Here is an 18,512-nt window from a genome sequence, read left to right on the forward strand (position 1 = left end):
TAATGTTGTTTTAATCGATTGATTCTGTTTTTCAACGTGTTAATTTTACTTAAATTGTGCATTTACTCACTAATTGAATTGTTAAGCTGACCCAGCCAAAGAAAGCATCTTTTTGTAAGGTACCATCTGCTCTTAACTGCTCATTTCATCAGCCGTGTGTTACTTTTACTAATTTGTTTGACCAAAAAGCATTTTAGTGTACAATTCCAATGTGCATGCAGGTCATGTGATCTGAACTGATTGATTCACTCATAAAACACATTAAGAACATCATGAATGCATGAGATACTGTTTTGGACTGCATTAAATTGATTTGGGTAACCTAAAACAAAATAATTAGAAAAATCTGCACCATTTAATCAACTGTTTCTGAAAATCAGCTTGTTGAATTATAAATACTGCACTTGTATTGCTGCATTTGCATCATACATCTCTTAGAAACAGCCATACCAACACTCATCATGCCTCGTCGTTCCCAAAGAGCTATCCAATCTGATGATAAGCACTCCACTCCTCCTACCCCAAGGTCTCCAAATCATGAAAGCCATGGAAAAATTGAAGCATGGTTTGAGGATCATGAGGACAACATTCAAGTGTTCCTCATTGAGATGAATAGGAAGCAGATCAACATTCCTAAGATTTTGAGGTTTTCTTGGCTAAGGGCTGAAGTCTTTAAGAGCCTATTCTAACAACTAAAGCATCAAAAGTTAAAGTCTTTCCTTGAACTTTCAAGGAAAATCTATCCAGACTTGGTGAAGGTGTTTTTCACCAACTTGGAGTTCAAAAATGATGTCCTGTTGTCCAGCATCAAGGGTGTTCAAATGTAGATCAACAAGAGAGCTTGGAAAGATGTGGTTGGACTCAAATCAAGGGATGTATAAGTTAGGAAAGGTGAAACTGGGGCTGTTCCAGAATTCAACAAGATGTAATACTATGGCCAATGCTTGAGGAATCAAGTTGCTGAAATTAAACACTTCCCTATTGGTGGTCTCAAGGTGGATCAAAGACGTCTTGCTATGATAGTCACAAAAATCATAGTTCCATGTGGTAGCAACCATTCAACATTGAGTGAGGGAGATTTGATAACGCATGTACTGCATTCAAAACAACATCCCAGTGGATTGGATCTATGTGATTCATGATCACATGCTTAAGGCCAAGAGGCTCGCGGATTTTAGGCTGCCATATGTGGTTTTGGTGTCTAAATTCATTAAATACTTTGGAATTGATGTAGAGGATGAGCTAGAAGAGTCAACCAGACTGTTGAACCATACCTCCAACCAAAACCTGCACAAAATGGCCTTTCTCAAGGTGGGAAATGGATGGACAACTGCTGGAGCTGTTGGTGGTGGTGCACATGACCATGAAGCTGGTCCAAGTGGTGTAAATCAAGAGGAAGAACCAACTGCTAGACCCATGGATTTAATTCCCTACAATCCTCCAAAGGATAGAGGCCCTGTGTACTCACATTTTGAGAGGATGGTGTTGAACCAGCTGCATGAGCTCAATGTGTCCCAACATGAACATCACAACTATTGCAATGAGAGGTTCAATGCATTGGATTGCCAAATTCATGATATCCATGATATACTCCACTCATTCCAGACCAAAAATGATCCTCAAGATGACTGAGTGTGGTGGTTGTTTAGGATCATGCATTGCATCATTGTGTTTGTGATTTTTCAGTTTGAGTTATGTCTGTTTCAGTTGGTTGTTTTTCATTTCAGTCCGCTGATTGTATCAGCTTACGTATTTGTTTTCTGATTTATTTTTTCTGTTGCCTGTATTCCCTTTCAGTATTAATGAAATGATATGCAATGCTCATTATCCTTATGCATTTGTTCTGTTTGATGAATCCAAAGGGGGAGAAATTTTGGAAAATTAGAAATCAAGCATTGAACTAAGCTTTAAAATTGGAATCAATAATCAAATTTGAATTTGAACCCATATTATTGATAGGGGGAGCATGATCACATTTGTATACTTGCTAGCTTGTGTGTATTGCTACTGCAAATGTCTTTCAGGTTCACAAGCTTCAAGCTAAGGTGTCACTTCATCAATTTAATGGTATCCAACAAATGGAAGCATTTGCAATGAAAGATAGACGAAGATAGATGAAAGGAAATAAAGGTTAGCTTCATCAAATCAGGGGGAGATTATTGACATGAGAAGCCAAGGTGGTTTGCTTCTTGAAGATTTGATGAAGATTGAATTAAGGTCTTTTGAACTATCTTGAAGCCATTACCATTGGAATGAAGCCTACATTGATAAAGGAAAGGTGATTTGATGATAACCATGTTGATCAAGGTTGAAACGTGTGCTCTCCATGTAGTTACATTATTTAGAAAGTGTATTTTATGTTTGTAATTCATGTTGTAGACCTTATAGCATTAATTAGATGTTTTTGGTCTTAGGTGTGTCTTTTAATCTGTTGAATGGTTTTTTAACAGGTTAAAATGTCTCTTTTCATCTGTTGAATGGTTTTTCAACGAGTTAAAAGGTTGGTTGTAGTAGTCTTAAACTACAACAAATTCAATCAGTTGATTTAGTTTTTAATCGACTGATTTCACTTAAGTCAAGTGAAATCAACCAATTGATTTGAAAATCAACTTGTTGAATTTCGTAACAGTTTGACTATAAAAGTTGTGATTTTCGAAAGAGAGGTCTGTTGATCATTTTAGAGCACGAATTTGTTCTGGAAACTTATGGAAACTCTCTCCTTCGTGATCATACGTGTTGCAGTTGTTGAAGATTGATCTTGGATCAATTCTTTGAGCTTTTGGCTTGGTTTGAAGCTTGGAGAAAGTGGTTTGTGGTAGGATGGGTTGTGCTACCACTGAGGTTTGAACTTTCTCAAGCTTTGTGTGTGTGCCTGGTGGTTTTCCAGGTCTGCAAGAGGATTCTTGTTGTGCTAGTGTGATTCAAGAGTCTTTTGTGGTGTTTTTACATATTTTGGAAGTGTAAGGGTGGATACTTTGTAAATCTTTTTAAATAGTGCAAATTCAAGCTCAGGTTGCCTTGACAAACTGGATGTAGCTCAAATTTGAGTGAACCAATATAAAAGTCTCGTGGTGTTCTCTCTTCTCTAACCATTTTTCTCTTGCATTTTCATTTTAAAGTTTAAAGAACTTGTGCTTTAATCATCTTTTTCATGTTACTGCATGTTTTCATAGCATTTGCAACATTGAGCATGTTTTCATAGCATGTTTACATACCAGAACAGAATCTGTTTAGTAAAATCAATCGATTAACTCTGTTTTTGATCGATTGAAAGTGTACAGTTCAGTACTATTTGCATCCTAACTTGGTGATCTATTTGATTCAATTAAAGGTGGTTTTTAGCTTGCAAAGATAGCATAAATTTTTAACTAGCCAATTCACCCCCCCCCCCTTCTTGGCTTTTCAACCATTTCAAAACTAACATAAGTGTCCAAATCATACACAATTAAAAGAACTATAATGCGGGGCTGAAATAAGGTCTAAAATGTGCAGCCAAAGACTCCAAAACAACACCAAAATAAGCTCTCCAAAGATCATAACTACTGGAAAATGGACTATCTCGAGAGCAAAGAAGGCTTTGGTAGCCTTTGCATATGACTAATGTTCAAGCACCAAAGTGTGAAAATGTTCTTTTGCAGCACCACAACACCAAAAACGGCCAACAAACCTGCAAAAGAGTGAAAGAGAAACAAAAACAAAACTATGGCATGCAAACTAGTTAGCACACACTATCTTATATAGGCTCAAAACTCTTAAACTCTCAAAGGTAAGGAGAAGGCAATCTTATAGAAAATACACAAGCTAAAATTCTAATTCAATATCCACCACCTAAGATGCTACCATATCATAGGAACCATTTTAAACTCCATAACATCATCAAACAACCGAAATCGAGAGACAACTGTATGAACCAATCAAAGGAGAAAACAAGAAAAACTAATTAGAAATGCTAAACCAAAGAGAATTGATGAAACATGACTAGAAGGAGATTCAAGAAGTGACAAGCAAAAAATTAAAGTCTGGAAAAAAAAAGCAAGCACCACAAAAGGAACCTAGAAATGCAAATAGATAAAAAACAACAAAACCAGTAAACTAAAATCAGAGTTGCTCTTTGAAATTGGAGAAGAAGTTCTATGGAAAACATTGCTAGAGAACTTGATTATGAACAAAAATCAAGTATGAACATAGAAGAATATCTTAGACACTCAAAAGCATGAATCCAATCGGTGAAATGGATGAAAAACATTGAGAATCCAGGCCTTAAACATCCACACACTTCCATGAAGGATCATGGTGTTTTTGTTGTGAGATGTAGCTCGAAAACTCAACCAAATCAAGTAGCAAGCAAAAATGTTGAATTAAAGCACAAACAAAGCATAGAACATGACTTAAACATAACTGGAATGATAAAATGCAAAGAACAAGTGCTGGAAAACAAAAATGGAAGCTAAAACAGATTTGCACCAATGAAGCAAGGAGTACTACAAGATGAATCAATGGATATTCATGAAGCCTTAATGTCAAATGGTGTAGAGCAGCAAGAACATGAAGAAAACAACATCACTTGAAGAAAAACAGTGGAGAAGAAGAGACAAGATTGAAATTGAAACAACACACAAGTATGGACCAAGAACCTTACCCAAACCAAGAGGATGGATGCACCAAAGGCTTAGATGGCTCTAGATATCAATTGAGGGGCATCCTTGATGGAGAATTAGAAGGAAATCCATGGAGGACAACAACAAGAAGATGAAGTGCAGCGGAATTGATGATATGAAGAAGAATAGCTCACGACAAGGGAGGTGTTTGATGAAGATGAAGAGTAGAAGTGGTGCTATGGTGTGGAAGGTGGCTAGAGGAGATGAAGGAGAAGATTAGCCATGTATGCTCTCAAATTAATAGAAATGTGGAGTGATCTCAACACTAGCATCTATTAGCAATTCAAGAGTTCCTTACATGTGCATAGGAAGCTATCATTTATAGTAGATTAGCTTCCTTAATGAAATTCAAATTAAGCACAAATGAAACATAGATGTAGCTTGAAGAGCAAGCTTGATTCCCGGCCATGTGATGTAGATAATGATGCAAGATGATGCCAAGTGTCCTTGTCACACACTCCTTGCAACCTTCACACTCTCCTTGCCTTGGTCATGCTTAGCTTGCTTGTCTCCATGTGTAGCACATGCCAAGGAATCTTGGCCAAGAAGGAAATTGGGCTCGGCCCAATTTTATGCACCATGTAATCACAAATGTTCTAGCATATTTATTGAAAGCAAAGCCTAAACAAATGGCCCAATTTAAATCTAAGCTACAGGTTTCCATGCATCAACTCAAATTTTATAGATTTATTTGGCCCATGTGAATAAAGTGAAAAACCCATGATTGACTTGATCATCTTGTGAGGGGTCCTTGTGGATCTTCTTCATCATGCTTCTAGTGATTGGGCCTCGAGGTAGCCTTAGGCTTGTTGATGCACTTGGGCTTAGGTTTATTGGGATCATATCACTACCACCAGAGTGCCAAACGGTTTTAGGTAGTCCCTCTTGATATGCTCTACACCATAGTTATAGCATTGTAGTTTTCTAGCCAAAGACTGTGGTCTGCTTTATGGTTTCTTCTACTATCTAGAGTCTATAGTGGCCTTCTACGGTTGTGCCACTTTACTAGGCCCCATCTCCAGCTGTTCAACTACCTTGACTTGCTCCACCAAGACCGAAAACTCCCTGATCCGGAGTGGTACTAGGAATCGACGTAGCTCATGTTTCAGTCAGCCCTCATATTTCCTGCACCTCAACTCCTCTGTGACAGCGGGCAAATATAATCTCGCAAAATACTCAAACTTGTGTGTGTATGCCTACACAGTCAGGTTCCCCTGCTGGAAAATGAGGAATTCAACTTCCCTCATGTTTGGCGTTATTAGGGAAGTATTTCTCCAAGAATTGTGTTCTGAAGTTAGCCCAGGTTACCTCCTCTGCCCGTGTCTGCATCAACTACTGCATCCCCACCAACCAGTACTAAGGATCCGCAACCAGCAAGAAGGTGATGAAGGTCAACTTCTGTGCATTAGTGCACTCTATAACTCGACAGATTTTCTTGCACTCCCTCAGCCATGCATATGCTTCGTAAGGGGTGGCCTTGCCTAAGAATTTGGCTGGTCTGTGCCTCATAAAATCCTCCATCATCACTGGCCGAGTAGGCGAAATCATGGCTCGAGGTTGTGCTGCCACCGGCTGCATGACATCAACCATCAAGTGGATAGCGTTAGCGATCTCGTTCGCTCCCGCATAATTCCTACGCCGCCTGTTAATCATAGCTTGAGAATGCCACATTTTCAGTTGTTGATACCAAAAAACTCCAGTAAAGACTTGCATAACCAAAACTTAACAATCAATAACAACAAAATAGTCTCATAAACGAAACACGATAAGCTCACTCCCCAAAAACCCCAAAATATTTTGAAAACAAAGTTCTGATACCAAATGTAACATTTCTTCTGAATATTACGAATTTAAATAATAAAATAAAGAAATAATAAATAAGCATCATTTATTGAAACATCATTTCCAAAAAACGCGGGAAATTAAACATTTATTACCTCAGAATTTATTCCAAAATTCATACTTATAAAAACTCAATTAAAATACCAAAGTCTAATAATATAAAAGTTTACAATTCAATTAAAAACCATAAACTTAAAAACATCGGATAAATCTTTTCTTCCATATAGCCTACGCTCCGGCTCTAAGCCTCACTAGATCCACCTGCAACATCATTTGCTCTCGTGTACTGCGTACACGATCATCACCAAACACAAGCAAATAGGATGAGCTAACAGTTAAACAAACACATATATAAAACATATATACATACAAACACACCAAAGGAATCCTATCCTTTGATTCCATATCACATGGCCATCACCATGTCACCTATGGTTTACTTCTTTAGATTAATATCTCAAGATGTCTTGTTGTCACACCTACAAGCCACAACTTGTAGAGCAGTGTGGGAAACCAGCTACAAACCATACTCTGTAACACCAGGTGGAGTTCCCAATACGAACATAGTTTGTAATGTCCCAAGACTACCAAACTCATCCGCCACATACTGAGGAGGGCAATCTATCTAGACCCATTCGTACGAGCCATAACTCGCACACTCACACCGGCAACACTCGTCAACCCGAGCCACAACTCAAGAGTTCCTCGTGTTCATCCGCCATCCTGATCCACAACTCAAGAGATGTCATTCTGAGCCATAACTCAAGGAATGCCACTACTTAACCCCTATCCCAAGCCACAACTCAAGGGATACGTTCTGAGCCACAACTCAAGGAATACCAGCAAGTCGACCTTCGAGACATCACTAAAGCCTTATAGACCACGTATATCCAAAGCAAGCAAAACACGAGCCTTGCCTCTACATTATCGTCTAGCGCTGCTCCTAAGCCGCCAAGCAAAATTCACTTCCAGACTGCTTGGCCAGGGACACATGCCACCAGGCGCCAAGCGCCTCAAAACCCACTAACGTTGCAGACATCGCCTAGCGGGACCACCCTCACCGTCAGGTGCTACGCGTTCCAGAACCCCAATGTGTTTGTAGCTACCGCCTTGCGTGTTAATTACCACCGCTAGGCACTACATCAGTACTTGCACAATACTGGTTTTGCACCCTTCCACAAAATTCCAGCACTTCACGTTTGCAATAACTCACATCCAGAATAATCTAGTGGCCCCTTGCAGGCATCGACACAATACTCTATCATTTGTTATGCATAAATCTTTATCGAGGATATCATCAATGTGCCTACTCCTATATTTTCACAATTTAGGCACCAACGACTCTTGAATTGGCCATCACCCAAATATTCACACCACTATCCTCTAAACAAATTCCAATTCAACAATGATATATCCCACGCCCACGTCCTATGTCAATTAATAGTCATAACTTCAATTTTCCCTTTTTGTAACTTATGTGTATATTAAAGCCCAAATCACCATCTTAAGCCACAACGACGAGCATTTAAGTTTCTAAAATTGCACAACATAGCCTATCCATATTTATAGTTCATGTAGTAGCAAGGTATATCCAAATTGTATTACATATTTTCGTTTTACTCCCAAGACCTCAATCCCTCCATGAAAATTCCATATTAATACCTAACATAATAATTCCAGTTTTATAATAAACCTCATGTATGATACAATCACCTAACATTATTGTCACCCTTATCGCCTGGCGACTCAAAGCTTGCTGTCAAGCGATGCATCAATTTCTAGAAAAAATTCTATAATTTATACTGCATTTGTGCGAACCCCCTTCCCCACAATTCATCCAGTCTTTCAATTGTCAAGGTCGACCGCCAGGCAGTTCCTCCTCAAGAACCAAAAAAACCCTCAAATTTCCAGAAACACGAAAATTACAGAATGGACAGAATATATGCATCCAATTAAACATACATTTCATACAATTGAGTGATATGAATTAAAAATAATTGTTCCATCTCCCCTAACTTGGTTTCCTTTCGCTTAAACTTGTGAGTTCTTGCTTTCTCCCTTGATCACTATGTCGCCTAGCACTTCCCCTCAATTCAACTTTGAGTTACACTCAATTCTCATAGTACACTCACTGAATTCTTTCTCTTCTTACTATACAACAATGCCAGCCACAAAACACTCTCTTTTTCCCTTAATCCTCACTAAATTTTTGTCTTAATTAGCAATGAAGGGAGGAAAACGAAAATGTGTACTAAGGCTGAACTTAATTGTCATTCAAAGTTCATTAGTGGTTGTTTTTCTAGCCCCTCTTGGCTACCCATTGTCAGCTAGGGTTTCTAACCTTTCACATTCATGCTAAAAGAAATTTTGGCAAAAAGAAATTTATTTTGCATAAGCCTAGGTTCGAACCCCAACCATAGAAATGTCAAATCAATGCACAACCATTCAACCAATTCATGTTTCATTATAATACCTATAATTCTAGGATTATATTATTACTTTACACGATCAATTATACTACTAAAATGCAAAATTAAAATAACACACAATTTGGCATACATAAGACTTGAACCCAATTCCTCTCATACAATCAAGTACTCTCCACCACTTAAGCTAGTAGTTTTTCATGTCACAATAATCAACATTTAATGCCATAAAGGCTTCCACTACCCGCATTTATTAATTAATTATTTATTTAATTAATTAAATTTTGCAGGTCTTACCGTGTGAATGTTGCAAAGTCTACTTTTCTTATTTCCATGACACTCATGACATATTGTTTCCTAGCCAACCTTGTTGCTCCTAATGTTGAAATCTCTCAACATGGGAATTTCATGGTCATCACCTATTTTCTTCTTGACATCTCCATTCTTCTTTTCTTCCTTTGATTATTTTTGTGATAAATGCTTACGTCACAAAAGTGGTTCAGACAATTCTTTAGTGATTCATCCATTCACTGTTTGATGTCAAATATGTTAGCCATTTCAGGGGGTTTTGCTCAATTTGTTGTGAATCGTTCCAAGAACATTTGTGGAAACACCTAAAATGACATGACTATGGTGTTAGGAATTGTTCTAAATCAATCCAACGCAGTTCTGATAATCATTCTAATAAACATTTTGCAATGGATGGCATCAATGCCCCCCTTGAAATCAACATTTGTGTCCTAAAAGCCTTTAAATGAACCTCGAGATCCAAATCTCCCAAAAAAGGCGGGACCTTTGGAACCAAGTTAGAGAGTAGCGGTTCGTCCATGATCTTCCTTGAGAATGGGTGACCTTCCTCTATTCCTCAATGGACAAGCGACAAATCACCACGTCTCCCAATGTTTCCATGGTTTTGTATCCATTGACACAACTTTTCATTACTTTTTTGTAATTGTTCTTATTGACGAAAGGCCTCCTCTAGACGACGACGTGATTCCTCAATTTCCTTTCTCAATCTCTCATGCTCCTCCTTGATTTCTCATCGTAATTGTTCTCATTCTTCTTCCGCTTGTCGTCGCATACGTTCACATTTTCTTTGACTTCTTGCTGCATTCTAACCCTCAAACCCTCATCTCGGGCCCTATCTTCCTTGTCCGTCCCCGCCATTGCTCCTAGTATTCCTAGTGGTCATAGATTCTTTGTTGAATGTAACTTGGGATCAAGTTTTAACAAGACCCACGGTGGACGCTAATTTTTCTAGTAAAAAACTAAATGCCTTTTATCGAAGACAAAAAATGATCAAAACCTATCTTGACTCAGTTTATGAATACCTTTAGGCCAAAATTAGTTTCATCCCGTGAGAGTTAACATTTTTTGTATAGACAAAATAATTACAAATGGTTTTTACTCTCCCAAAAAAAATAATATTTCAGTTACAAATATTAAGATAAAATCACAAAAATGATAATCCAAAAATTAACAAAAAATAATAACCCAATATTGCAAAAGATCTTAAGTAATGTTAATTCGAATCTCGTTTTTGTGTCCACTCCTGTACTTGGCCCATTGGCGATCTACTGTTGGATCTGTATAGATTTTCTGATTCGTCCTTCATAATTCGGTCCAAATCTTAGAAACTTTACTCAACCCATCTATGTGACATCGATTTTGGTGAATACGAGGAGGTCGACCACCTTTGGACAGTACAGATACATACCATATAAAGAACATCAACGACAAGTTTACCATTCTACTTAAGAAAAAACTATTTAATTTTGTAATTATATTAAAATTTATGTTTTAACTTAATTCAAACGTGCAAACTAATTTATAACATATCATTCATATATCTGTATATATATATATATATATACATATATATGTATACATATACATATATATATATATATATATATATATTGTAATTTTATCATATTTGAATATATGTTTGTTTTTTAAGTTAGTTAATATACAAAATTATGTCTATAGGGTTAGGATCCAGACTAAGTGATGGTTCACATTATGTGACTCTACGCATTTTTGTATTTTTGATTACACATCGGCAGTATAATAAAGTATAAAATGCAACTTGTATAAAAATATGCATGCACAAATATATCCTCAATTTTTATAAGCCATTTCCCTTATCATAACTTAACTTTCACATTAATAAATATAAATCCATTTACCTGAACAAAGGGATGATGCCTATATAGTTTTTGTTTTTAATTTTCATGCATGTTAAGTCATTACTTTGTCTGTGTTCGAGACAGGTGGTCTCTAACTGAAATAACTACAAGCAACTCGCAAGTTCAGGATCAATGAAATCATTGAACTCATTTGCCAACTTTGAGCATCTTCTCTCTTTTTATACAATTTCGTTGCTTCTGCATAACATACCTACTGGGTTCACCCAACAGAAAATGGGCCTTTGTCCAACTGTCAATGATACAAGAAACTAGTATAATATATAATCATCTCACCAATTCTCATTTTTTGTCGACATTTTTCAGAAGGGTACCCTTATTTAGTTGAGTTTCATGATTGAACTCTCTCTCTCTCTCTCTCTTTGCATGATAAATTAAACAATGTGAAGGGATCTGAGTTAATGATTGAATGCTTGAAAGGGTGTATGATATTAGACAATGGAAGTTGATGCATGTGAGTGTGTGGAAAGAAGACGAAATTGGGTCATTAAAGAAATAGAAGAAAGGTCAGATGTTATTGTTTTGTTTAAATTAATGAGGAGAAAACTAAGTATTATATGTACAATAGTAGAACGGCCAAATACAATGCATCAATCCTTATATAATGGTCGGCGAGCATTCTGTCTTAGGTTCCAATTCTTGACCATATACAACTGATGTAAAATCTGTAATTACTTTATAGGTTTACTCTGACTCCTTCAAAAGTTAATTAATGCTATTTGTTTATACTAGTTTTTTTTTTTTTTTTTTACATAATTTTCTTGACCATATACTATGCTTGATATGCAACGATTATCTTTGTATGTAGATGTAATGCATGGGAAAATGATACCAAGGATTGGTCTATTCCTGATCCTATATTGCAACATGCAGCATGTTGTTGTTTCAATTATGTATGCATACCAAGTTACACTATGAATATCCAAAATGGAATAAATCATCGATTATGTCTTCCAAGTGTTATTCTCTTTTTAAATAATTCTTAAAGTAGTAAAAATATATAACCTATAATTTGTTCTCTAAATTAATAGGTTAATGAAGAACCACTAATCTGAAAAATTTTATTTTTCTAAAGATTGTTTATTATGATTTTTAACTTTCGATTATCTATACATTTTTTCTTTACTTTAGGAATTACAAAGGCTCTTATCTCAAGTTGGTTAGTATTATTAGGGTTGCTGAGTTTCAAGTATTATTTGTTTTATTTCATGGTTTTGGCATGTCTTTTCATGAAAAGAAGAAGGGAAATTTTACATGGACACCAAAAAGTTTTTCTACACCTATAATATTAAGATAAAAATATAATTTTATTGGTAATGTGTAGGTGTAGACTAAAACTAGGAGTGTCCGTGTATCATCACTCAAAAAGAAAACAACTTAGTAAATAATATTTTACTATACCAACACAATATAGCATCTCAATTAAGACCAAGAGTCCAAGAGTTTATCAATCCTTCTTCGGGCTTAAATATTGTTTTTAGTATTAATGTCTAACTTCATGTTCTCTGTATTATTAAAGTTATCGTATTTATGATATAGTTTATTTTAATCTTTAATAATTTTGTCATGATTTTGCATTTATTAATGGCTGATGTGATTTAGTACCAAAAGCAATATAAAAAAATAATACGTTTCTTTATTTAGTGCCAAAAACAATATAAAAAGAAGAATACTTTTAAAGAAAATTGATGGTTTATTTATGCGAAATGTTGTTGATTAAAACTAAATAATAAGCAATAGTTGTTGAGTCGGCTACGATATGATTAAATATGTACTATATTCTAAACTTTCTCGTATGTTTAATAACTGAGTACAAACCTCTTTTTTACTATTACAATAAAAGTTATAGTATTTGATTTATTTTGGACTTACTGGATGGTTATAGAATTATAGTATATTAAATCTTAGTAAAAAAACAAACCTTTTAGGATGGTTGGAACTGTAATCTACAAGTCACTTATAGACTATTGTTATTGAAAAAACTTTAATCTATAAATGATAATAGGCTACAGTTATTAAGAGAACAGTAGCACTAGTGCAAAATCAGGTTTTTTAAGTGTGTTATTATAGACCTTTTAATCTATTTTTGAGTAGATTTAGATTCGACAAACATAAATTTTAAGTTTGTTGTTGACCAACAAACTTAAATTTTTAGTTTGATGTGGAGTAACAATTTAAATTTGAAGACTATTGCCAGTAAAACTCTATCGTTCAGTACATTAGTTGCCACTTCAATCAAACCAAACCAAGCTGCTCCATTTCTTCAAGACCCTGTTCACATTCACATACCTCAAAACAATGCATAAACACAAAAGCAAACGTAAAAGAAAGAGTTAAATACATCACTACAAAAAAATATCTCATTAGTAACCAATTTTAGTAACCAAAAGTTGTTAGTCAATATGATGTCTAATTTATATACTAATTTACAAAGTAAAAAATTATTGGTTATTAAAATGGTTACTATTATGAATAAAAAATTATAATTGGTCACCAAATTAGTTTTTAAAATTAGCTACCATGGTTTTGGCTACCAAAATAAATTTATCACTAAAAATTATCTACCTAGGTTTTGGTTACCAAAAAGACTTAGTTACTAAATTGGTCTTTAATTAATTAGTGACAAATTTAGTGACCAATTATAAGTTTTTATTTTGTAAATTGGCATCTAAATTGGTCACTATAGTGACTAACAACTTTTGGTCACTAAAATTGGTTACCAATAAGACATTTTCTTGTAGTGCATATGCCTGTAACGTCTACTCACCATCTTTGAGAGACAAATGGAAAGAGAAACAATAGCCTTTGGACCTGGCCCTAAGGGTTTTTTAAATCATATATACCCTTAGTTTCTAAAGCTCTAAAGCAGAGGAAAAGGGCCATGGAACTAACCATTGTGCGAAGTGCCTATTAGCTTCTTCGCACACAAACCATTTATCTTAGGAAGCTTTTAGTAGCAGCTACAACAGTTCTTGATGTTGAACCAAACAATATATTCCAACTAATTAGTTAACAAAAAAATAAGGATGTATAAGAACAAAATTTTACAATATTTTTACAAATTTAAGAAGTAAAACCATCTTTAAAAAAGTACTAACAGAAACTAATTTTGATAAAAAAAATACATTTTCAATGAACTCTAAAAAATTTATCCAAGAAAACATATCATATAAGAGAAAAATGAGTCCAAGTACTAAGCCATCAAATGCATCAGAGATCTTGGGGTCAACCAACTGGTCACCAAAGGTGTTGAAAATATCAATAGCATCCATAATTGTTGATGGATCTTGGTGGAGACATGAAGCTCCAAGTGCAGTGGAAATGATGGAGGAAGCATGGAAGAGTGGAAGGCAAGTTTGTAGGCTTTTGCTTGCAATGGATAGGTGAAAGGGTGAGTGATTTAGAGGTGGTTCTAGCCTAGGAAGGGGGCTAGAGGTAAAGAGAGTAAGCTCTCTAAAAGATGACTCTCAAGTGGCAATAGTGAGGAGTGTTCTCAACTCAAAGTGTCTATTGCACAAAAATATTCAAGAGTGTTTACAAATGAGTGAAATTTTGGCTTTTATATGAAGCCATTTACACATGAGAAAGGAGAGCCATTGGATGGAGTGGGCCTTGATCTTGGCCCTTAGATCAAGCATGGAGAAGGAGGCAACTTCCTAGCCTTTCGATGAAGGCTTGGAAAAGAAGACACTCTCTTAGCCCTTGGATGAAGGAGGCGCATGGGTGCAGTGTGGACTTGGCACCATGGGATGCATGATCCATGAGGTCTAGGAAGGAGTGTTGACTTCCACTTTGTCCACCTTGGACTTTTTGATAGCTCATGGCCACCCCTCCTATTGGGCTTAGTCAAGCCCAATTTTAGTAATTCAACTACACATTGTTTGACTTATTATTCTAGAAAGCAAGGCCTAAACAATGGGCCAATCTTTTGTTATTTTATTGCTCTTTGATACACCTCTTCAAATCTTCATATCTTCTTTGGCCAATGTGAAGAGTGTGAGAAGCCTATGTGGGTTTGGGTCATCTTGAATGAAGCCCTATTGGATCTTTTTTAACATGCCCCTTGTTATTGGGCCTCTTGATGAGCTTGGGCTTGAGATGCATGTGGGCCATGGATTGGGCCTTGAGCATGATTTGGGCCTAGGCGTTGGCCGAATGTTATGAGCCTTGTTGGGGTCACATCAATTGTGGTGTTGCAAAAGGCACTATAAGGGTTCTTCATTGACTTTGCCACCACCAATACAATATTTTCCTTACCCACAACATCATCTAATTAATTCCTTGAAACCAAAATGCCCCTAAAATCAAAGCTCAAAACTTTTAAAAAATATATAAATTTAACCAAAGGAAAAGAGCATAAAATATCCCTTGCAAAATAAGGAATAGAAGGGATGAGTGGAACATCGCAAATCGCATAACATTGTTTTGCGACTCAGAAACCTTGGTCCAATTTTTGAAATTCAAATCTTCAATCAAACTCTGCATTTCCAAACATTTTTATTTTTCAAATGCAATGCTTCAAAGATATTGAATTCCAAATCCTTAATCTCGCAACGAGAGAAAGAAGAACAAACACATACAAACTTGAATTTCAAATTTGGGATCCGACATGGGTTTAAGGTTTTCAGAGGAGACATAGTCAATAGTTTCCGGCTAGAGGGGAGACGGGGCTCACAAATTGTTGGAGGAGGAGAAAATGCAAATCATTGCAAATCGAGAAAAATGCACCGTATCATTATTCCATTGCCACTGGTTTGTTGGTACACTGTTGGAAATGGACATCACTAACTAGATGGGAGATGGGATGCAAATCGCTAGAGGGGAGATGGGATGCAAATCACAAATCGCGTGGGATGGAGAAAGTTGCAATCTATAGGTGGAACAACGAATGTGAGAGGTTAAAACATAAATTTAAGTCTATTGGAGAATTAGAAGACTTAAAAACATCAATTTAGTTTGTTGGGAAAGTGAAAAAATGCAAAATAAGTTTGTTCTTCTTTGAATTGACTTAAAACAAAAATTGATGTTTTTTTTTATCAAACTAACAAACTTAAAGTAATGACTTTTATTTACAAAATCGGCACTAGAAACTTTTTAAGTTTGTTCCCTTATGAATAGACTTAAAAGACTATTTTTGTGTTAGTGTAATCCACTATCACTTATAGGCTATGTGTTCTTTCAATAATCGTAGTTTATTATCCTTCAGAAAAAATATAAAATGATTTAAATAACACCTAATAATTCAAATAATAATAAAATTATTATCATAAACAAATTTTTTAAACGCATTAGAATAGGTGAAGAAAGGAATGAAAAAACAAGCTCAAACAAGAATGTGAGTAACACCAATCTGGGTAGGAACATAGCCACGCAACAGAGTAACAACAATGTGGTCATTGAGGCACAAAGAGCTAAACATGAACAATGGTTTAAGGTTTAGGGTAAGGCGAGAGGAGAAAAATAAAAGGAGGAGGAAGAAAATGAGAATAAAGGAGATGTGAAGCTGGAAAGAGGACAATTGTGGTACTAAGACAAAGTCAAAAGAAGAATAGAGGAAGAACTCATCTTTCATGGCGAAGGAGTAAAAGTTTGCATTCAATAGAGGTAGAGGCAATAATGGTTATCATGGGCAAAGTAAAAAGGTAGTAGGGTAAACTATTCATGGCAGTTTAGACTATGGTTCACATAAAATTGTATCCTATTCAGGGTAGTATATGTAACATCTCAATTCCAAGGTGTTCTTATTCTCAAATCAACCATACTTTATATCATTCCAAAGTTATTTTGAAAGTGAGTATATAATATGAAATGCGTTAATACAAAGTAAGTGATTGAAATCATTTTAACATTAAGTTCTTATACCATCACATAATGGTTATATTTCGCAACATAGTTGGAGTAAAGCATAGAGAATGAGAGACATATAGAGGAGAGCTAGTTCATAATTAGAACTTTAATATTCATTATATTCTTCCAATATATATTTTTTCAAATGAAATTGAAAAATCCAATGTAAACATTTTCTTGGAATAACATTGATCATCGCAAGAACACAAAAGTAACACAACAAAGGGCAAGAGTAAGCTAACAAAAATAATAATCAAACACACAGAATATAGAATGCTAAATTATTCCAAAGTGAATAACCAATTTAATAATTTAGTCCAGGTAGAAGGCAACAAACATCACATTCATGACTCATCTTTTAGAAGACTACATATATTGAAAGACAGTCTCAAAGATTTTACACCTATCAGTGAGAAAACCACACCTTATTCCACCATTAGTCTCCCATGGTACCATAAGCTCTACAAATCCCCGTCTTGATGTGACCCCAACAAGCCTAAGCTCAAGTGCATCAACAAGCCTAAGCTCAAGTGCATCAACAAGCCTAAGCCCACATCAAGGCCAAACTCACTAGAAGCATGATGAGAAAGATTCACATGGGCCTTTCACAAGATGATCAAGTCAATCATGGGCTTTTTACATTATTCACATGGGCTAAAGAAATCTCTAAAATATGAGATAATGCATGAAGGAAGTAGTCTAGATTTAAATTGGGCCATTGTTTAGGCTTTGCTTTCAATAAAAATCTACACTTTTGGATTAATTAAGCCGAGCCCAATTTGCTATCTTGGCCGAGAATCATTAGCTTCTCTACATTTGGATGTAAGCAAAGGATGAGCAAAGCAAGGAGCATGTGATGGTAGCATGGAGCGTGTGACTTTGGCAAGGAAAGTGTGACATGCCACTTAGCATCATCAAGACTCATCTACTACATCACATGGTCTCCTATCAAGCTTATCCTCCAAGCGACATTTGCATTTCATCTTTGTTGCATTTTCTTCTCATTTGGTCGGTTATGTGCTTATAAATAGAGTCATTCAACTATTGTAATGGTTACTCTTGAAATGCTAATAGATGCTAGTGTTGAGATCACTCCACACTTCTATTAATTTGAGAGCATACATGACCAATCTTCTCTTCATCTCCTCTAGCCACCTTCCACACCATAGCACTACTTCTACTCGTCATCTTTACTAAAAACTTCCATTGCCGAGAGCTCTTCCTGTTCATATCATCAATTCCACTGCACTTCATCTTCCTCTTAATGTTTTTCATGGATTTCCTTCCAATTCTCTACCAAGGATGTCCATCACATCTACCATAAATGATCTTGTTTCATATCATGCCTAGACCAGAAGACCACACTAACAGGGTTAACTTCAACAGGTCCCTAGAAGCATAATCCTTTTCCATACCATGTTTGTCTCCCGGAAGACTTCATCGACTCTCACCACCCAGCTCCTTTCTTATATGTTAATCCCATAGTTGAAAGAGTTTAGATTATCTCCTTACCAAGATCCTAAACTCAATAC

At 35.8% G+C, this 18,512-nt stretch overlaps 1 pseudogene; it reads right to left on the minus strand.

The window, feature by feature from the left end:
• Window positions 1–13,276: 13,276 nt before the first annotated feature.
• On the minus strand, window positions 13,277–18,168 carry LOC114188362 (uncharacterized; annotated as a pseudogene).
• Between the last annotated feature and the right edge of the window lie 344 nt (window positions 18,169–18,512).

The sequence above is a fragment of the Vigna unguiculata genome, chromosome 1, assembly GCF_037176805.1.
Source record: "Vigna unguiculata cultivar grain cowpea cultivar isolate G323 ecotype 2 chromosome 1, ASM3717680v1, whole genome shotgun sequence".
NCBI classification, from domain to species: Eukaryota; Viridiplantae; Streptophyta; class Magnoliopsida; order Fabales; family Fabaceae; genus Vigna; species Vigna unguiculata.